The sequence below is a fragment of the Saimiri boliviensis genome, assembly GCF_048565385.1.
Source record: "Saimiri boliviensis isolate mSaiBol1 chromosome 1 unlocalized genomic scaffold, mSaiBol1.pri SUPER_1_unloc_4, whole genome shotgun sequence".
In the NCBI taxonomy this organism is placed as follows: Eukaryota; Metazoa; Chordata; class Mammalia; order Primates; family Cebidae; genus Saimiri; species Saimiri boliviensis.
This window is the reverse complement of record NW_027412487.1, coordinates 269,349-291,214: the sequence shown is the minus strand read 5'-3', so window position 1 is coordinate 291,214 and position 21,866 is coordinate 269,349. Positions and strand designations below refer to the sequence as shown.

General features: G+C 63.2%; 1 long non-coding RNA gene across 1 annotated transcript; it reads right to left on the bottom strand.

Annotated features, from left to right (window-relative positions):
• Window positions 1–17,692: 17,692 nt before the first annotated feature.
• LOC141583104 (uncharacterized) lies at window positions 17,693–20,666 on the bottom strand. The gene is made up of 3 exons (XR_012515860.1): window positions 19,451–20,666; window positions 18,720–18,910; window positions 17,693–17,824 (listed from the first exon to the last, which is right to left on the bottom strand). It is a non-coding gene; the product is annotated as an uncharacterized LOC141583104 (long non-coding RNA).
• Window positions 20,667–21,866: the final 1,200 nt, after the last annotated feature.

Below are 21,866 nucleotides of genomic sequence, written 5' to 3'. Positions count from 1 at the left end.
CTTCCCCTAGACACTGGCAGGCAGCCTCAGGTGCCATGTTTTGCTGCTGCGGAAGGAAGCTCAGAGAGGCTCTGCTCCTGCCTAAGGCCCTGCGGCTTGGAGCGGCAGGGTCTGTGGGATGCGGGGACCCTGGTGGCTCTGCCCTCCCCCATCCTTTTCTCCCTAAGGAGGCAGGGCCAACAGGGCAGAGGCAACGCTGTGGGCGCTGAGGCCGTGGGAAGAGAGCCGTGGCCCCCAGGCGTGGCTGTGCTGGGGCGGCAGAGGGTGGGAGGCCTGCGGTTTTTGTTATTTTACTTACAGAGACAGACCATAGACCATTTTAAGCAGCCATGAAAACGGCCGTGGGGCAGTGCTGCAGGCCCGTCCTCTCGATCTGTAAGCAAAATAAGAAGAACACGCTGTCAGGAGGGGCGTGGGCAGGGGACCCCGCCCAGCAGGGGACCCGCAGCCCCGCTGCTCCTGCTTCTCAGAGGGTTTCAGGGATTGGGGTCTATCGCCGCCTGGGGCCACGCCACTCCCCCTCCAGGCTTCAGTTTCCTTCTCTGAGAGTGGGTGATCTCTAAGGGCCATTTTTGGCAGGACTGTTCCAGAATCTACAAGAACCTCGGCTTCTCTATTGGCCGGGCGGGGGGGCCCTCGTTCTCAACGCCCTCTTCCCACCCGGCGCCTGCAACCCCATCAGCACCATCCTCAGGGGCCTGGGCCAAAGCTGCATGTTCTAAAAGTGACCTGAGACTCAGCTTGGAGTCTCTCAAACAAAGCCCAGGGTCAGCGCTGAAGGGGGAAGCACTGAACAGGAAGAAGGAATCCGCCGGGCGTGGCGGTGCATGCCTCTAACCCCAACACTTTGGGAGGCCGAGGCGGGAGGATCATTTCAGCCCAGGAGTTCAAGACCAGCCTGGGCAACGTAGGGAGACCCCATCTCTGTTATATAAAAAAATAAAGAAAGATCTAGTCTGCCTGAGCGGAAGTTAGTGGTAAAGGCAATGGGAAGGCAGGCTGTAGCTCTGTGGACACCGGCAGTGAGTTCTCCGTCATGGGGGTAATCAAGCACAGGATAAAGCCTGAGCCCTGTGAGGGTCCTCCCAGCTTTAGAGGAGCTTGGTCTGGTCCCTGCTGCCTATCTTCCTTCCCTCGCCGCTGCCCCCACAGCGGCACCACAGCTTCAACTCCAAGATGAATCTGTACTCCAGGCAGTCACTGGGCAAGAAACACTGCAGGCCTCAAGCCGCCATTTGGGGCCAGTCTCCCATCAGCTTGGCTCAGAGGCCAAACCCCAGGGAGGCTCCGGAGCCTCTAGTCAGGGTTCTGTGGCTGAGCTGTGGCTCCTCCAGGGCAGCCACCAGCCAGGGCCACGGGCACAGCCAACCTCCAGGCTTTCAGGAATTGGGAGGAGTAAGATGAACCTGAGGCTGCCTCGGGGTGCCCAGAGCCTCAGACAGGTGCTCCTGCCAACCCGGTGGGACCACAGTGTCAGCTCAGAGAAGAAAAAGCATCGCTTCTCTCTTTTATAACCTTCATGCTCCTTAAACGTAGCTGGGACCTCACCCCAGAAATGTGGTCCCGTGGCAGGCTGAGAACGGAGGGGGCGGGAAGGACCCCCAGCCCTGGGCAGGCCGGCTGCCCTCACATCTGTTCACAGGTCCCACCCCACCCCCAGCCAGGAGCATCGGGTCGCCAGATGAGCACCTTTGAAGCATGGGCTGCTGGTACACGGGGAAGAACAGGTGGCAGACGCACCCCTGAGGGTCTGGGGAGCCAGGCTCAGCCCGCAGCATCTATCCCTGACACGGGGTCTGAGGATGTTTGTGGAGCGGGCGTTTTAGGCCCTGCACCCACGGCTGCATCTCCCGTGGTCCCTGCTGAGCATGTCCTCCCCGAGCCAACCTCTTACTAGCAATTGCAGCCAGCTCAGCAGAGCTGGGACCGCATGCTGGGCCAGCCGCCCTCCGGGACCCGCACGACTGTCACTGCAGCGGCCCGCCTGTCAGGAGGCAGGAGTGCAGGCTCCATCACACACAGAGCCCCGCAGGTGCAGGGAGGGGGCTTGGGGCTGTTTGGCTCCCGCTGAATGCTGGGCACGTTCCTGGATGTACCTGCCTCTGCACAGCACACCTAGGACACCCTGTGGGTAGGTCAGGTCATTCCCCATCAGTCAGAAGGCGGGCTCGGAGCCAACGTCCTACAAACAGGGGCCCTCAATCTGCTACTGGACCCACCAGCCAACGCTCTTTCCAGAGGGAGGGAGATGCTGCCCAAAGCCCCTGGAGGAGCAGGCCTCCCAGCCTCAGGGCAGAGCAGGGGGAGCAGGCCTAGCCCACGGCTGCCTGGTGCTCTAGGGACAGTGGTGACACAAAGGGACAGAGGAAGCAGCTCTTCCTGGCCGGTCGGGGACCCGGGGCCAGCAGGACAAAAGTCTGAGGCTCCTCCCCAGAGAGGGGCTCTGTGCTTAGACTCCCGCCCACTGAGGCTAACAAGTCTCCAGCCCTAGAGACACTGACGCACGCTCCTGAGCCCCGGCCTTGAGTGGCAGGGACGCTGCCCACCCTACCTGCCCAGCAACTGGCCCAGCGACTGGCCCAGCACCCAGAGAACTGGCTGCTCCCTCCTCATAGCACCCCATGGCCCACCCTCGGCGGCTCTGCGCGCCAAGCCTGGCCAACCCCTTGCCCAGGGCCTGAGAGCATGCCCAGGCCCCCACCCTGGCCCCTGTGCTTAGCCGGGCTGCGGAGCTGCTGGGATCTGAGCCCCTCCAGGGCCAGAGCTGCCTCTATGGCTCTTCCGAGGGTCCTGTGCACAGGTGAGCTGCTGTGTGACCCTGGGAGAGCCCCTGGCCCCGTCCGAGTCCCACGTTCCCTCTGGATGGAGCCTGGCATCCTGGGGCCTGCCAAGCAAGGCAGAAAGCCTGAGGCACAGTGGCCGGCCCTGGTGCAAGGCCTGTGTGGACTCACCTGGCCCCACCACAGCCCCGGGAGGCCCCGCACTGCAGACGAGGAAGCCGGGGTCCCGAGAGGCTGAGGAGTGGGCCAGGGGCTGCACGGTGGAAAGCAGGGAAGCTGGGACTTGAACTGCAAGGCTTGGGCTCTGGGCCGCACCTCATGAGCTCCTCACACTCAGGGCTTACAGCAGGTGCTCAGCAGCTCAGGGCAGGAAGCTCAGGATTGCAAACAACACGAGGGGCTCCCCTGAAGCACCTGGCCCTCGGTCATTGGCTACTCACGTGTGTGTGGTGTGAAGGAGGGGGGGGCGTGTGGCTCCCTGGGACGTGGCAGGTGGTGGGGGCGGCATGCTGGGGGGTGTGGACTGAGGCTGTGTCTTCACCTCCGCTGGGGAGTCCGGCATCGCTGAGGCCTTAGCCTTCCTGTCCACTGGGTCTGCGACCGAAAGAGAGAGTCGATGAAGCTGGCTAAGTGTAGAGGCCAGTGCCCGCAACCCCACGGGTTCCCAGCCAAGGCCCCACCGAGTGTCTGCAGGCCCAGGTGCGCCCCCAGGTGCCCTGACAGGCGGCGGACGCCCCACCTGCAGGTGATCATGGGGCAGAGCCAGGCTGGACAACCAGCTGGGTCAGCTTACTGCAGGTGGCCGCCGGGCTGGGGCCGGGGCCCTCAGTGTGTGGCAGGCCTGGGAAAGCTACGCCCCACCCCTGGCTTGAGGTTTCTGCAGAGCAGGGAGCGGGCAGTGCCCAAGGTGGCAGTGCCACACTCCCACCTCCATGTGCACCCCCGGGGAGTGTTCAGCTTGGTCTCGGCCTCTCCCCAGTTCTGATTCAGCTGCAGGTCAGGCTGGGATGGAGAATCTGCATTTCCCACATGTTCCCAGGTGGGGCTGCTGCTGCTCCAGCCCCAGAAACCACAGTTCTAAGAGCCCCTGCCACCTTCAGGTGCTAGAAGGCTCCCCTGGGAAGGGAGTGCCTGCCCAGGCAGAGCCCAGCACACGGGCCATCTCGGGCAGTAGAACCTCTATTTTAACTGCCTTCTGCCCGGGTGATGGGCAGGACAGCTGAGACGGATGAGGTGGCGTTGATTTCAGGATGGCGAAGCCTGGCCTTTCCGAGTGTGGCCCACCCGCATGTGGTGGTGCCAGGACAGTCGATGCAGCAGAACCCACAGCTGAGTAACATTCCCCGTGGCCTGAGGCGCCCAGAACTCTGAGAAGCTCGGCCCAGGGCCAGCTGTGTGGCAGAGGGCCAGAAAATGCTGAAGGCACTGGTGGGCTGGGACTGGTGGACACTGAACCCCCTGAGCCACCCAGAGTGCAGGACCTGTGGACACAGCTTCCGGGTTAACCCCAGGGCCTGCAGCACATAGACCTGCCCCAGACACCGAGCCCCAGACACCCGGAGGTCGAGCCAGCAGCCTGTCGGCGGCAGTTTCTGCAGGGGGTAGGGATATAAGCCTGTGGATCCCCCAGTTCATCTAAGTCAAGGTCAGCCAGCGCCAAGGCTAGCTGGAAAGACCTGGGACCCCCCAGCTGAGGCTTCGGGGCCTCAGTAGCTGAGACCGACAAGGTGGGCTCTCCACCTGCTATCACCGGCATGGCCCCGCACACTCCCCCTGCTGCTCACACCTGTACGGCCCCACACGCTCCCCCTGCTGCTCACACCTGCACGGCCCCACACGCTCCCCCTGCTCACACCTGCACTACCCCACACACTCCCCCTGCTCACACCTGCACTGCCCCACACGCTCCCCCTGCTCACACCTGCACTGCCCCACACGCTCTCCCTGCTCACACCTGCACTGCCCCACACGCTCCCCCTGCCCACACCTGCACTGCCCCACACGCTCTCCCTGCTCACACCTGCACTGCCCCACACGCTCCCCCTGCCCACACCTGCACGGCCCCACACGCTCTCCCTGCTCACACCTGCACTGTCCCACATGCTCCTCCTGCTGCTCACACCTGCACTGCTCCACACGCTCCCCCTGCCCACACCTGCACTACCCAACACACTCCCCCTGCTCACACCTGCACTGCCCCACAAGCTCCCCCTGTCCACACCTGCACTGCCCCACATGTTCCCCCTGCCCACACCTGCACTGCCCCACACGTTCCCCCTGCTCACACCTGCACTGCTCCACACGCTCCCCCTGCTCACACCTGCACTGCCTCATGCTCTCCCTGCTCACACCTGCACTGCCCCACACACTTCCCCTGCTCACACATGCATGGCCCCACAGGCTCCCCCTACCCAAACGTGCACTGCCCCACATGCTCCCCCTGCTCACACCTGCACTGCCCCACACACTTCCCCTGCTCACACATGCACGGCCCCACACGCTCCCCCTGCTCACACCTGCACAGCCCCACATGCTCCCCCTACCCACACCTGCACTGCCCCAGACGCTCTCCCTGTTCACACCTGTACTGCCTCAAAAACTCCCCCTGCTCACACCTGCACTGCCTTACACGCTCTCCCTGCTCACACCTGCACTGCCCCACACGCTCCCCCTGCTAACACCTGCACTGCCCCACACACTCCCCCTGCTGACACCTGCACTGCCCCACACGCTCCCCCTGCTCACACCTGCACTGCCCCACACACCTCCCCTGCTCACACCTGCACTGCCCCGCACGCTCCCCCTGCTCACACCTGCACTGCCCCTGCATGCTCCCCTTGCTGCTCACACCTGTGGTGTCTCACACATGGCCCAGGGCATGAGCAGGTGAAGCCACAGTTGGCTGGTGTCTGTCGCCTTCATTAGTGAGCTATGGATGCTCCCCCTGCTTCTCTTGCCATTTCCCATGCCAGGGGCCCTAGCTCTATCGTCAGACGGAGAGATACCCTTGGGGTCAGGGCCACCTGGCCTCTGTGGAAGGTGACCAATAAACGGCTTTTACGGCTACCATGTGCCAAGCGCTGTGCAGACCTCGCTGATCCTCTTGCCACCTGCCTCTTACTGAGGGCGGAGAAGCTCACAGAGGCTGAGGTCCTGCCCGACATGTCAGGGTGGCGGTGCCCAGCTGTTACCTGCATCTGTGCTGCAGGCGGGAGTGGAGCAGTCCTACCACCCCATACCCTGTCTACTTGGCGTGTGGTGAACAGTGTGGCAAGGAAGCAGCCAGTAGGCAGCCACCCATGCCTCACGACGCCTGCTGTCCCCTTCACACAGCTGCTGGCCTCCCTCCGAGGTGTGCCTGCCCCTCCTGCCCAGAGGCTGACGGCTGGGAACACGTGTGGCCACAGCTGTGGGGGCCGTCAACATCTCCTGGCTACAGGGCTGGTGGCCAGTCCCTGGTGACAATGCAAGAAGATGGGCATGTGGGGCGTCCCTGTGGGGTGTAAGAAGGAGAGTGTGGTGGGGCGTCCCTGTGGGGTGCTCCCATCCTGACCAGGCTGCCCTTGGGCCAGCGAGGGTTGGGCACGCTCAGAAGGGAGCCGGCAGGGATGGGGTTGGGAGCTTCAAATGCCAGGCTGGCTCTGGGGACACAGGTCCAGGACACTGGGGATGCCACCTGTTTGGACCTTTCAAAACCCTCCCACGGAGGCAGCTTCATTCCAGCTTTGAAAATCGAATAACAGAAGTGGCTGCACAGAGAGCCCCCCTCCGGGGAGCTGGTGCCGGGCACTGGGCGGGCTTGTGGGGCGGACGGACACGCCACGTTTCGTAAGGTTGAGAGGGTGGCCAGGAGACCAGGGCTGTCAGGCCACAGCACAAGGAGTTACCACAGTCATCATCCAACAAGGGCTTACGGCCACAGCCCGCATGCTTGTGACACGCTGGGCTGGAAGCCAGAGCAGACAGTGCCCTGTGGTGCCCAGGGCAGTCAGAATTTCGTGGGTCCCCATTGGGCAGAACAGCGGCCGTCCCTTTACCAGGAGACCTGGAGAGCGGCTCACCGCGGGGAGGCTCTTCTTGATGACTTACAGATACTGAGGCCTCCTGTCACTCTCGTGGACCCTCTGCGGTGACGCTACCATCAGCCCATTTTACCATCAGCCCATTTTACAAGGAGGGACGAGGCTCAGAGAGGTGACATGATCTATGCAGGGCCCCACCGCAAGTCCGCTGCGTGCTGGGATCTGAACCCCGACCCAGAGCTGCCCCCCCCAGGGCCAGGCTCTGCAGGACTTCCAAGTCCTGGCTTGTCATCAATGCACCCTCCTCCTCCTGGGGCTCAGGGTACTTGCAAAGAGGCAGCAGGTCTAGAATTCAAACCAGAGGCGAACGGAGGCTGTCGGGGACAGGAGGCCCCATGCCTGAGGAACACACCAGGGAGTGGCTGGTGGCCTCCCCTCTCCTCTGCGGGCCCCATCCCGGGTTGTGCAGGGCAGCCGTGCAGGTGATAGGACCTCATGGGGTTTGCTGAATCCTAAGTGTTCCTGGCTGTGTGGCCTAGGGAGAGCCTCTTCCCCTCTCTGAGCCTTACTTTCGTCCTCTGTACGTGTGGAGGAAGCCGGCTGACAGGGTGATGACGGGGAGGTCCCCACAGCCTGCCTGGCATGCAAGGGGACCAGGCCGAGGCTTACAGAGCCATGTGTGGCTCAACTTGCCCCTGTGGCTGCCCCCGGCTCAGACTCCACCCAAGAAAGCAAAGTGACAAGGACCACAGGGAAGATGAGGGTGAGTGGGGGTGGTTACAGGAACAGGATTTGTGGCCAACGAAATAGCCTGGGACTTGGCCAGGACCTGAGGAGGGACCTGGGAAGGAGAGGGGGTGGGGTGAGGGCAGCAGGGAGTCGGGGGTCTGCACTGTAGCAGCCGGGGCCGTCTCTGGAGGGCACGTCGCCTCTCTCCTGCTCGAGACCCTCCAGCAGCTCCCACTGCACATGGGGATTCAGTCCACATCACTCCCTGACCCTGCTCTCCCCCAGGGCTTGGCCACCTCCCCTCCTTCCCTCACTTCCGCAGAAGAGGCCGCCCGTCCCCAGAGCTCTTCCAGCCTCCCCCGTTCACCTCCCTAGGACGTCCCCTTGCTCAGTGGCCCTGCCTCTTGCCGGACCTGTCTACAGGGTCTCTGTGCTTGGCTGGGTCTCCCAGGAAATAGCTCAACCGGGGCAGCCTCCAAAGGAAGTCCCCCAGAGAAAATGCCTCTTTGGGGTCCACCCCTTAGGGGCTGGAAGGGAGCAGAGACGAAAGTGGGGGTGAGTGGGCACAGTGGTTAGGGGCAGGGCTGAAGGAGGTGGGGCTGGGCGCTGGAGGGGGATGTGTGGGAGGGGCCAGGCTGCCCAGCTGCAGGACACGGGGGGGGCGGGGGGCCGGGGCTCAGGGCAGGGGACCCACGGCTGCCCTGGACACCCACCTCCTTGGAACCGGCTGGGCAAGGAGGCACGGCGGGTCTACCGCACAGCTGCAGAGGGAGGCTGAGTCCTGCCGGCCGGGCTTCCTCAAACAAGCCACAGCCTGTCCGCCGTTTCCTCGCACCTGGGCCAGTGCAGCACGGTCCGTCACTAAAGTGATGGAGGGGAAGCCATGCTCGGCAGGGGCCCAGTGCTCCCTGTGATCACTTGAAGTGCTGGCTGTTACCCTTCTCCATCCCTGCACACCCAAGCAGTATGGGGAGCCCCCCACGGGTCCGTGGCTCCACCAAGGCCATCCGCAGGCTCCTCTCCAGGCGAAGGCAGCACTAGACGGGCCCAGCCTCGTCCTTCCCGGGTGCCTGGCTTCCCGCCCCATTCCCTGCTGAGGCCCTGCACCTCGACCAAGCGCCATTTCCACTCCCCAGACCCAGTTTGAGGCTCGGAGGCCCCGTGGGCTACCAGCTTGTGGCTGTGAACCACGCAGGAAGAGGCCGGGCCAGGCCCATCCCCTCGTCCTGTGCACAGGACCACTTACTGGCCTCCATCTGCAAGACGGCCCATCCAGACACGGAGGAGAACTCAGTCACCAAACCACTTGGAGAAATAAAACTGCTGGCACACAGAGCCCCTCGTGCTGCACAGCAGACCCGTGTCCTGGCACCGTGGCTCCCAGTAAACCCGGGGCTCAGCAGCGCCAGGAAAGGGGCAGCCTCTGTCTCTAGGGGTTTGTGTCTCAGGGCAGAAGAGTGAAGTGGCAGGGAGGGCTGATGTCATGGAGGGCTGACGTCATGGAGGAACACCACTTCCCAGGCCTGATCCCAGCATCCTCTACTCGCTGCCCCGTGAGGCAGGCACCATAACTACATCCACTTTCTAGATGGGGAAACTGAGGCCCAGAGAGGGCAAGTGACTTATTCTGGGACTCAGAGCCCAGAAGCACCAGAGTGTGTGCCTGGAGCCCCCCTCGGCCGCCCTCGGGCCGCACACGGCAGCCACCAGGAGGTGAACCAGCCCAACGCCAGCCAGCCTGGACCCTGACTCGGCAGCACTGGGACGTGTGGCCCTGCGGGTGTCACAGGGGCCGAAGGGACTCTGCCTCGCACTCGAGGCTGGGGTGGGTGACCCGTTGCCATAAGGGATCTGGGGTTGCACCCGGGGTTGGCCGGGCTCTGAGGCGTGAGCATAAGGATGGTTGTTCCAACCCTGAGGGGGTTTCTTTCCAGAGCTCAAAGTACCCATGAAACAGAAATGAGGCCTCCAGCATCCCTGAGCCCCACGTCAGCTGCAAGGGGATCCCGGTCCCCGAGGCCACCCCCATTTATTTTTGAACAGCCCCCGAGGCCCAGCTTCACTCGTGCAGAAACCAGTTGTGGCAAAGCGAGGGTCCAGCCTGCCTGTGCAGAAGGAGCCTGGAATTTGGGGAGGGTCCCGTGGCCTGGCTGCCCCATACAAGCGGGTCCCCGGGGCACCTGCTGTCCCACCCTGGCCATCCTCCCACGTCCTGCACATGTGTCCTAACGGCACTGTAGTCCTCTTGCTGGGGCGGGCGGGGTCATTCTGGGTGTTGGCCCCTGTGCTGAGGTCCTGGCTCAGAGGCAGGTGGGCAGGGGATGCGGAGTCTCATCAGAAGGGCCCCGACACCTGGAGGGGAAGGGTCTCACACAGAGGGCCAAGCCCATCCTCATGGACTCTTCCGTGGCCCCGATGGAGAGACTGCGCTTTTCCATATTGAGTGGGGAAACCGAGGCACAGATAGGCTGAGCATGGGGATAGCCAGGTGTGGATCCAGCTGGCCTGGCCCAGCTGCCCCTTCCACACCAGCCACAGAGGGCACCTGCAGCGTGGGAGGTGCGGCTGCCCTCCTGGCCTCCCCACCTCTGTGGCTCGGGCCTCTGCCAAGCGTCCTCACTCTCCCTGCCCATGGCTGACGGTGGCCTCTTCTACTTGTCTGTCCCCCGACCCCAGAACAGGGGCTCTGCCTGTCCTTCCCACCCTCTGTGGCTCAGGCGCTGGCTCCGGGCTCAATGTGTCCCTCTCTGGGCACGGCGGAGTCGTGGGTGCCCTGATGTTGGGTTTCCCTGCATGCGGCTTCCCCCAAAGGGTCTGGGCATGCAGGAGCCGGTCAAAGACGTCTAAAGGAAGAAGACGGAGAGAGGGCGCCGGCTCCTCCCCAGCCCTGGCTGCAGGCTCACCTGCCTCCCAAGCTCCCACCTGTCAAGGAAATTCCCAGACCTACTGGGCACGACGGCTCATGCATGTAGTCCCAGCACTCTGGGAGGCCAAGGGGGCAGATCACCTGAGGTTAGGCATTTGAGACCAGCCTGGGCAACATGGTGAAACCCCATCTTACTAAAAATACAAAAGTTAGCTGAGCGTGATGGTGTTTGTGTGTAATTCTAGCTACTTGGGAGGCTGAGGCCTGAGAACTGTTTTAGCCTGGGAGGCGGACGTTGCAGTGAGCTGAATTCGTGTCACTGCACTCCAGCCTGGACATCAAAGAGAGAGTCTATAAAAGAAAATTCCCAGACCGTGGAGGCCACTCCCTGGGGCCCATGGGAGAGGCCGTGTCTTTCCCAGATGGCGCATCCAGTTCCCAGCGAAATGTCGCTAACCAGCCGGCAGAGGAAGCCACTTTCCAGGCCTGGCGGAGCAGGTGGGAAAGAATACAGAATGTGCCGGGACCAGCCACTCATCCATCACTTTCCCTGTTCGCCTGGGGCGCCCAGCCCGCCCTGCCCAGCTGGGAAACGGCCACAGGCCAGGGCTCCCAGCCAGGGGGTTCCAGAACCCTCCATGGGAGGGGAAGTCGTGGCTTCCCGGCCTTCCCCGCCTCATGCCCTCCTCAGCTCTGGAGCCACAGGCCCTGCTTCTGCTGTAGCCTCCTCTGACTGTCACGCAGGATGCTGGGCAGGTGACACAGGTGACTGCCTTGAGGCCTTTACACAGGCAGTGCAGCCACGGCGATGGTGCCCTCTGTGTGCCTTGCCTGACCTGAGCGTTTGTGCAGGTCACCTCGTTTCAGGTCCCCGCAGGTCTAGGAGGCTGTCAGTTGGAGAAACTGAGGCTCAGGTCCAGGCCACCTGGCTCTGGAGCCCACTGCTCCAGGCATTTGGGACATGCTTCCGTGGAGGGGGGTCGTCTCTGGCCTCCCCAGAGCTGACCGCAGGCAGGCAGGGGAGGAGGGGGCGCAGCCCACAACAGGTCCCAAGGGCTCCAGGCCTCTCCTCCGGTCAGCCCAGCCGACCCTCATCCCAGGATGCCCCAGGGCCCAGCCTCAGAGGCGCAGCAAGGCCTCTCGCACAGCCTTTCCTGGGATTGTGGTGCAGACTGGGCTCCCGGCGCTCAGGATGGGCCCTGCGCCCAGAACAGTGCTGTGCCTCAGCTGGCCCCTCTGTAAAAGTGCAGAACTGGGGGGCTGAGCTCAGGCTCTGGATGCTGCAGCCTGGGTGGGCGGCCTCAGTGTCCACATCTGTGCAACGGGGACGAGAAATGACATGAATGCACATGGGACAGTCACTGGCCATCCTGGGTGAGGGACCCCGGGACACGGTGCACGCGAAACCCAATCCTAGCAGCCCCACGGGACTTGAGAGGCAGCCTGCGCTGGCCTTGCCTGGGGCTTCCCCCTGCGCACGTGGATATTCCGTGAGATGGCGTGGCCAGGCCGTGCGGCCGTGACTCACGTGGAGAGACAGCATGGCCTCCCTGGTGCCAATGCCCCTTTTGCTTCTCAGTTTTTTGACTGTGAGACACCGACCTGGGCCCTCACTGACCCCTGCAGACTGGGGGTGAAGGGAGGCCTGGGAGAAGGCCCCACCACGGCGCGGGCCCCGTCCTCTTGCCCGGGCATCAGAAGGGGCCTGGTTCTCCCGCCCTTGCTGGGTGGGCTGGGACTGCCCCTGGAACCAGCCATATCACGCTCAGGTCACAGCCACACCCTGGGAGGCCTTTCCCTCCCTCACCTCCCAGACGGGCTGGGGCTCCTGCCCTCGAGGACACACACCATTGGCGCAGGCCTTCAGCTCCACGCGCACAGCCCGCTCAACTCCCCAAAACGCGTTGCTGGTTTTATGTTGTGAGCCCCGCACAGGAGGCTGGGTGGTGGGAGGGCGGAGCAGAGCCATGCCCAGGCCGGAGACCCTAGACCAGAGCATTCTGTCTTCTTGCCACGAGAACTCTCTAAACATTCCAGAAGTTCCATGGTAGGTCAGCCAAATGGCCCAGGAGATAAGGAGAAGCTGGGGCCACCGTGCCTCCAGGGCTGGTGTGGAGCAAGGTCACCAGCATCGCCTCAGGCACTGTCCCCACAGCCCAGTATCCACTCAACCTTACAGGTAAAAAGCCCAGTGCCCACGGCCATCATCACGAGGGCCAAACCCACTCCTCGAATTCTCCACATGGTGCACGTGGCACACGGCGTGCCGGGCGGGGGCTCCCTCCCACCTGGAGCAGCCTCTCCACCGAGTGCCCGGGCGGGACCTCAGCTACTTCTGAGCACGGGCAGTCTGGTGCTCGGTTACTCTAAGAGCAAAGGCAAAGGATGGCGTCTTGTCGAAGTCATAGCACTGCTCCTCTTAATCCTTGGAGGCCACTGCAATGCAAGTCTGGGGGCCGTGTCAGACCCCGCCTCACACTGATGTCCACTGGGCCTCGGTTTCCTCATCTGCACAAAGGGGACGGTCCTAACTCCTCCCTTGGGAGTTAGCCCGGAACAGCATGAGCATTAATGAGAATTCAAGTGATTCACAAGCGCAGGCATACAGTAAGTGCTCAATTAGTGCTGGTGGGTAAACCACTGGCTTCTCCAGCACTCGGCTGATGGATTCATCCCTCTCCCTGGGGTGGGTGTTCCTGCCTTCCTCCTACCCCAGATGGTGAAAGGTCAGGCTCTGTGCATCCGAGGCCTCCGTCCTCCCACCCAGGGACGCGAAATTGGCTGACCACTGAAACTTCTGCAATCGTGGAATGTTCCAGGCCCTGACAGTTGCTGGAGCCCCACCTGGCTGCCAAGAACAAGAAAGGAGGCCCTATGAGGGAATAACTCAATTTCACATTTTATCTTTTTTTTTTTGGATGGAGTTTCACTCTGTCACCCAGAAGTATAGCAGCAGGATCTCGGCTCACTGCAACCTCTGCCTGTCAGATTCAAGCAATTCTTGTGCCTCAGCCTCCCAAGCAGCTGTGGTTACCGGCACATGTCACCATGCCTGGCTAATTTTTGTATTTTCTTTTAGTAGAGATAGGGTTTCACCACGTTGGCCAGGCTGGTCTTGAACTCCTGACCTCAAGTGATCCGCCCACCTCAACCTCCCAAAGTGCTGGGATTACAGGCTTGAGCCACTGCACCCAGCCAGGAATATTTCATCTTAATTAATTTAAATTCCAGTGGCCATAGGTGGTGCCTGGTGACGGAGTGGCAGGGCCCCACCACGCAATGCCAAAGGTACCGAAAGCGCAGGCGGCTGACAGCGGCCTCTGCCTCCCTGGGCATGGCGGGGGGGGGGGCAGCCACACCAGCCTGCTCCCAGATTCTGCTATGAGGACTGGGTCCCCCGCCCCTCCCTGCCCCGCCTGCTCGCCAGCCCAGCTGGGTGGTCTTCCTCTAGCCAGGCCCACCTGAGGCTGCCTCCCACCCTCTTGGAGGCCAAGCCCCTCCCCAGGGAGCTCCATTAGCCAGCACGGCTGGAGTCACTGGGAGGCGTCTTGGAGAGCAGCCGTAGGCCGCCCCATGTCCTCACAACCTGGAACAACACATCCTTTCTCTGAATTTAAGGAAAACAGGCTGCTCAGGCAAAGCTCTCCAACAGATGTTTCCTCTTGGCCGACCTCCCTGCTCCGCCCCCACCCTGGGCCTTCCCCCGGGCAGGGCCTGCCCCGCTCTCCCAGGGCCGAGGCCTGGGGCAGGGGACACCAAGCAATTTCATTGCTTTTTAGGAAGGTAGAGGAAGATATTTTTATAAAAGTGTTTTACGATCCTGTCTTTGCCATTGTTGATGTAAACAGGTAAATCGTTTCCTGCCTCAATTAAAAACATCTGCCACATAAATGAATACCAATTAACTCATCCTGTTTTTAATTAGTCTGTTAATTACACGCAGGCAGCAGAAAGGATGGCAGGGGAGCGGGAAGCCAAGCGGGTCCTCCCCGTGCCACGCCGCCCCACCCCAGCTTGGCAGGATGGGAAGTGTGTCTGGCTGTGACGGAGGTGGTGGCACCCTGCCAGCCGGGATTTCCTGATCTAGGGTGGCTCGTGGGTCCTTCTTCCCGGGACCTCCCTGGTGGGGGTCCAGGCCCCAGCCCTCTCTGCCAGCAGTCCCCTGGACTCTGCCTGTGGGTACTGCCGCCCCTGGGGCAGAGGGAAGGGCACCTCAGGACGATGCTTATTTCCCGAACCACATTTTCCTGGGGGAGGGAGGGAAGGTAGGGGAGAGGCTTGGATTTTGTCTAGGAAGCCCTGATTAAGGCTCCATTGCTGGGGCGATGGGGGCATCAGAGTCTCCCTAAACAGCCCCCTGGGAATGAGGATCGTGTCAGCTCCATGTACTGAGCCATACACCTGAGGTGCTGGGTGCCTCATGGCTGCAGCCCCTCGTTTGAAGCTGCTTCCTCGGGGGCACCTGGGACGCCCTCCATAGGCACCACAGCCTTTGCGGTAGTGACACTATTTGTTCGCTCGGTTCAGTAAGTGTCTACGTGGGGAATGCGGACACCTCTCTCCGCCTCACCCAGATCCCTCTGCGCGGAACGTTTTGACTCCCTGTTCACAGATGTCAAAGCGGAGGCCACAGAGGCACCTGCCCGTCCCAGGTTAAGTCACGGGGACAGGCCAGGTGCGTCATGAACCCAGGGCTCTGATTTCAGGGTTGGTGTTGATGCCACCAAATGTGTGGGGTGGCCAGGACGTCCCGGGAGCTGGGTTGAGGGGCTTGGCTGGCCTGGTGCCTCAGGTCTCTCTAAGGCCATCCCGAGGGTTGTCTTCACCCAAGAGGGCACCCAATTCCTTCCAGAAAACAGCCCCCAGAGAAGCTGGCCCTGCTCTTCCCCTAGGATTCTGCGGCCTAAGGATGCAGAGGTGGCCAGAGCTGGCTGGGCTCTCAGAGCCAGTGACAGTCCTGTCCCGCAGCAGGGCGAGGACCGTCTGCAGGAAGCCCGGTGCTGCTCGGTGGGCTCGAGGGCGGAGTGCTGTACTCATCCTGTCTGCCTCGGCCACCGAAGTGGGCGCTGTGCCGGGAGGAGTCCGTGTGCTGGGGCATTAGGTGCTGTCTGCCCCTCGAGGCTCAAAGAAGCCTCCACCCCAGGGCCTGGCCACGCTGGTGCCCGAGGCCGCCTCTCCCACCACACACAAGGGCTGGGCTCCAGGGCCTTCCTGAGGGCGGGGTCAAGAATGCACCAACGCCTGGACAGGGACCAAGCCACGCCCATTCTGGGGCAAATCCGTCCCACTGGCCGGGTCCCAGCTTGCAGCCACAGGGTCAGAGGGTGGTGGGCGGCCCCTTCCTGGAATCCTGTCCCCACCTCAGAGACAGCGACATCAGTGTTCCCGTAGCACAGGCTCTGCCCCTGCGTGGTTCACGTGGCTGACAAAATACTCACTCATTTAACCCTGCAGCCCTCCCAGAAGGCTGTTCTGTGATATAACCACGGGGAAAACATAGACCTCACTCTTCTTACTGTACAGACGGGCAGCAAAGGCCAGAGAGGAAGGCTGCCCGAGGTGTACAGCGGGGTGGACGGAGCCGGAGGCGGACCCGACCCCAAGCCGGCTCCACACAGCGCCCGTGCCTTCCCCTCCGTGGCTGCACGGCCCCCAACGGTTCTCTCCAAACACCCCAAGTCTCCCCAGTGTGTTGAATGTGGAGGGAGACACGCAGGGAAGTTTGTGCTGTGCTGTGCTGAGACCTCGATGCAGGCTGACGGGGTGGGGGCACGGCTTCGGGGTTTGAAGTCTGCGTCCACAGCTGGGGGTGAGCGAGCTGGCCTTGCTGGGCCTCAGCGTTCTCCCTGCCAAACGGGGGGACCCGAACCACCTCCTCTTCCCACAAACGTGAGGATTAGGGGCTTCCGCTCCTGCCCGCCTCCCCTTCCATGCAGGCCTCCAGGCTGAGCGTGTTGCCAAGGTTCCCTGAGCTTCAGGGACCTTGTACAGAGACCTCAGTCTGAGGGCGGGGGGGCCTCTGGCAGCCGTGTTACCCACAACACCCACTGCCATCGGAAGGGCTGTTTGTGTGGGCCTTTGATCCAGTCTGAGCAGCAAGCACGCTTCCTGCTGTGTGAGCTGAGGAGCTGCCGAGCTGTGAAGCGGCTGCAGGCTCCTCACAGCCCAATCCCGGAGCAGCGCGCCTGGGGAGGAAGGCCAAGCCTCACATCCTCCTCAGCTCCGCTCAGCATCTGTCGCTGCTGCTGTCAGCGTGGGAAGGGCCTGACATGGGGGTCGGCTTTGGAACGCAGGCGCTGGGCTCCTGGGCCAGATGCCGGCACCTTCTAGGTTGGGGAGGCTCTGGGGGAGGCTGGAATGCGGAACCCACCCCCAGGACTGTCCTCCCTCACAGGCAGGCCCGGGGAGGAGCCCAGGCTTACTGGCCAGGACTTCAAAGCATAGATCACCACAGTGGGAGGATCAGGAAGACCCCTAGACCCCTGGGACCTGAGGCTGAGGGCGCACAGGGACCCACCGGGTGGGGGTGGGGATGGGGCACGGTCAGGCAGCGTCACAGCGAACCAGTCAGGCCTAAAGCAAGGACCCCCAGTAGCAGGGGCTGGTCATGGCTGCCCTGGAGGGGTGCACCTGCTGGGCTGAGTCCCAGTGAGCTTGGGTGAAGATCTGGCCTCTCTGGCCCTGCCATCCCCACATTCCCTGGGAGCCACAGTGGCTGTGCTGATTCGGAGTGTGCTGTGTGCCTTGAGAACCACCCAAGTGCGGGGCAGCATAGGCCACGGGACCCAGCAGGTCCTTGCACAAGCTCCGTCCTGGCCCTGCCTCCCCAGGGCCGTGGACCAGAAGGCGGTGAGACTCTGCTGAGACCGATGGAGAGGCGCCTGGAGTCCAGGAAGGCAGCAGAGAATGAGGCTCTGGGGGGTGATGGCTGAGATGGCCTTAGAGAGGGGGTCAGCAATGGGCAGACAGGTCAGCAGAGACAGAGGCCGCATGGAGGACAGTGGGTGGACAAGGGCAGGCGAGGAGGTGGGGTGGAGGAGGCCGTGTGGAGGAGGAGGGCGGGAGGAGGAGGGCGGGTGGAGGAGGAGGGCGGGAGGAGGGGGGCGGGTGGAGGAGGAGGGCGGGAGGAGGGGGGCGGGTAGAGGAGGAGGGCGGGAGGAGGGGGGCGGGTGGAGGAGGGGGGTGGGTGGAGGGGGGCGGGTGGAGGAGGGGGGTGGGTGGAGGAGGGGGGTGGGTGGAGGGGGGCGGGTGGAGGAGGGGGGTGGGTGGAGGAGGGGGGTGGGTGGAGGGCCCAGTGGTGGCTTTGGGGCAGCCAGGGTGGCTCTCCATGCTGTGCCGTGGGGTCTCGAGGAGTCTGGATGCAGGGACTGGTCCTTAAGCCGGCTCAGGACAAGGCCCGTGGCTCCTCAGAAGCAGAGGCCCTATGACTGGGAGCACAGGGTCTCTTGTCAGACAGCGTCTGCTGCCCAGATGTGGCTAGTCTCACCCATTTGCCCCAGCTGGCCAGACCCAGCGGGGACAGCCAGGCGCCTGTGCCGAGCAGGTGCAGGGACCACCTGCTAAATTCAGACCTGACAGGGCTGTCATGGTGAGTGCTGCCCACAGCTTTGGGCCATGGAGGCTGCTGCCATCTCCTCCCACCTCACTGAGAGCTTTCTCTGCCAAGGTCAGAGTCACTCCCACCAGCCGTGAGGGTGAGAATGGGGCAGTCGGGCAGTGAGAACTGAGGGACGGACCCTAAAGAAACCAGAAGCCACCAGTCACTGTAGTCAAGCCCAGGGCTTGCTGTGTCTGCGTGGCATCTCAGGCCGGCACCAGCCAGAGGAGAGGACAGGGGGTGGCTCAGGGTCACACAGCACAGCCTCGTCCTGGACATGGTGTTCCCTGACCCTAGAGCGGCAAGCCGTGTCCACAGTGGGCTGAGGCCCGGGTTCCCGCCCTGCCCTGACTGGTCCTCTCCCAGCCCCTGGTCTTGGGAAGGTGCCAGGCAGGCAGATGGGCCAGGCACAGGCACAGTGCACCCGCAGCTGGGGTGGCAGCTGCTAGGGAGACCCTCGAGGGGCCAGCTCTGCTGCAGGCCTTCCGGGTGCCGACTCAGCCACCCAGGGCTCTCAGGGAGCCTCCAGGATGTCTGCAGGGGGCCAGAGGGTGGTGCGGCTGTGTCAAAACAGCCCCCAGGGAACATTCCGCCAGGAGGGAGGCCCTTCCTGTGCCAGGCAGTGCCCGAGGGCTGCTCTCCTCGCGGCAGAATGGCTCTGAGGTTAGCCGTGGGGCCAGGGGTCACTTTACAGTGAGAGGAACAGGCTGGGAGAAGCTACAGACCGGCCGGCAGGCACACGGCTGGATGCGCTTCTTTCTCCAGGGTGCCACGGCCACCACAGGCTTCCAGCTTCTTCAGGACTGTCCCTCAGTATTCACCGTTGGCCAGACTGTCCGCCCAGAGCCCCTGCGTGTGGGGAGCCTGGTGACGTATTCTCCCAGGGCTGAGAACTGCCCCCGTGGGCTTTTCCAGGCTGCAGATGGAGAACCCCAGTCAGCAAGGATGAGGTGGTGCTCTGAGTCACCGCAGGGTCCTCCCCACGCCGGCTCTGGGTCACCACGCCGTCCCCCCCACGCCTGCTCTGGGTCACCGCGCCGTCCCCCCCACGCCGGCTCTGGGTCACCGCAGGGTCCTCCCCACGCCGGCTCTGGGTCACCACGCCATCCCCCCCTACGCCGGCTCTGGGTCACCACGCCGTCCCCCCCATGCCGGCTCTGCGTCACCACGCCATCCTCCCCACGCCGGCTCTGGGTCACCACAGGGTCCTCCCCACGCCGGCTCTGGGTCACCGCAGGGTGCTCCACATGTCAGAGCCCGTGTGAACGTGTTTACAATGATTTTTAAGAGAGACTGAGAAGGACCAGGACTAGAGGGACAAGGCTTTCCCGTCTCCCACAGGCCGCAGCCTCAAGCTAGCACCATCTCTTCAGCCCCTGGAAGATCAGCTCCACGAGGCGGGGGAGGCTCCCGTGATTTCTGCAGGGTGCACTTGGTGGGCGCTGGGCGGACTCACTTTCTCCACCTGTGAAAGGGGTTAATCCACTGCAGTGCAGCCAGTAAGTGAATTCCCAGGAGGGACGGTCCCTGAAGAAACCAGACAGAGCCTGCTCAGCCGCCGTGCGGTCAGCTTCCGAGGGCGGCTGTGCCTCCAGCAGCTCAGCCTTGTTCCCAGAGGCGAGGAGTGAACCTGGGCTCCATGCAGGGGAGTTCCGGTACCTGACAGGTGTGACAAATTCCTCCTGCAGCGTCCAGGGGACAAACCAGCGCAATCCACCACTGAAGGACCCCGAGTGCTCCCAGGGACCTGGTGTGCTGTGGGCTGGGGCGTCTGTCCTGGCCTCACCTCCGAGATGCCAGGGTCTGCTCTGCCCTGTGCTGTGGTTTTCGGGGATCGAGGTCCAGTGACCTCTCTTCCCATCTCTCTGGCTCGACGTCAGTCACCGGGCCACGTCTCGGGGCTGTGATGCGGTTTGTCGTGCGTCATACCAGGTGGGCCTGGGTCAGCCAAGGAGGTTTGTGCCAGGACAGCGAAGGTGAGTACCGCCCCCACCGTGTGACTGCCAGGAGGCCCGCGGGCTGCTGGGAACTTCTCTCTCCCGAGCTGCTAGTGCCTCGGCACGGGGGCTCCCAGGGGTGCGCATGGCCTTCCACGGCAGCCCGCGTGCCTCTGCTCAGAGCAGCAGGGCAGCCCGTCCGGCCCCTGCCACCTCCCCGCCCTCATCCCCTTTCTCTGAGACAAGGCTCCTTGCTGGTCCTGGAGGTGGGGGCACACTCCTGCCTCGGCCTGGCATGCACGGCCCTCCCTTGTCCTGCAGGCCTCAGCTCCATGTCCTTTTATCAGAGAAGCTGGTGTTGACTACCACGGCCCTGGGGGAGGCTGTCTCCCGCCTTCATCTCCGTCTCTCCCAGACGGAGCAGCCCCAAGCATACAGTAGGCGCCAATCACTATTTGCCAAGGGGATGAATGAGCACAATCACTGCCTAACGGGCTCAGGGATGCCAGCCTGTGGGCCAGCTCCACGTGACAAGCCGGGTCCCATCCCGCACTCAGGTGCAGCCTTTCATGTCATAGGGCACGGATCTCCCCAGACAGCACGGACCCCTGCCTGCGGTGAGGCAGCTGGACACCGGGGCCCCAGCTCCTCCTGGAGCCAGATCCTGACCCCAAGCCCCCTGCAGCCAGGCTGTGAGTCCCTGAAGCTCCAGTGCATCCCCCGAGCCCACCCCCCACCGGCAGGTCTGAGGAGGGAGGGACTGAATTTCCAAGGCAGCGGCTGCACGTTACAAGCAACGTTTTCAGATTTGGAGACTGAAACAGTGACGCTCTCGGTGGATCCACACCACGATATCCACGTGTTCGAGTCCCACGGGGTGGAGGAGGGGCCGGGGAAGGGACAGGCTCCATCTGTTCCCCTCCAGGGACCTCCCCAACAGCCTCTCACCCCTTCCTGGGGTCAGAGCTGGGCACCCAGGAAGACAGCGGCCTTGGCCACAGGGTCCATGCCAGCCAGGTACCAGCCTGGCATGGAGCCCGCAGGCGCTCATCTCTGCACTGCTCCAGGGTGGACAGGGCTGGGCGGTAGCTATAGGGGGCTCAGCTGTCACAGAGGGAGGCTGGGCAGCCAGCACTGCCTGGGATTATCCCCCTCCTACCTCCTCCTACCCAGGCCCCGGAGGCCCAGCCGGCCGTCCCCCACCCGGGGAGCCCACACCCGCTAGGCTGCTCTCACTGACCCCAAGTCAGGTCAGACAGACTTCCCACCTGCTCCCTCAGGACGTGCGATCGGTCCTCTCCCAGTGGGCTGCAAGGGCCAAGGTGGAGAGGCACCTCGTGACACTCTGCGGTCAGCTTAGAAAGGCACAGATGCTGACCTTGGGAAGCCTGCCCAGCATGGGACGTCCTCTGAAGTGGGGGCCACACAGAGGGCCTCGGGGAGGCCTCTGTCTACAGGCAGCGACACCCGGCACCCACCGCTGCTGACGGAGCCTCTGGCACCCCTAAGCCGAGCCGTTGAGCCCCAGCCGCCAAGGCCACTCAGCTGAGACCACGGCCACTACGGGGCTCTGCCCAACTCTGGGCTGAGGGTCTCTGAGCACCACAAGGGTGGCCTCATGCCTCTGAGTTTGGGGTGGTTTGTTGGCAGCACTGGGGCCTGAGCAGCAGCGTACTCAGTGTGTGGCACAGCTGTCCTAGGAGGGGGCGTTTCTGGGATCCTGTGGTTGAAGGGATGCTCTCCCACCCCCAGCCTTGGGGTGTCCGAGTGCTGCTGTGGCTGATGACAAGGCGGAGCGGGCCGAGGCCAAGTCTGCTGAGTAGTCAGATCACTCCAAGCTGCCTCCGCGGCCACAACGTCCAGCTGCCCCTACACAGTGAGACCCATGGTCAAGCCCCAGGGCTGGAAAGTGGACACAGGGGATGTATTTGTTTG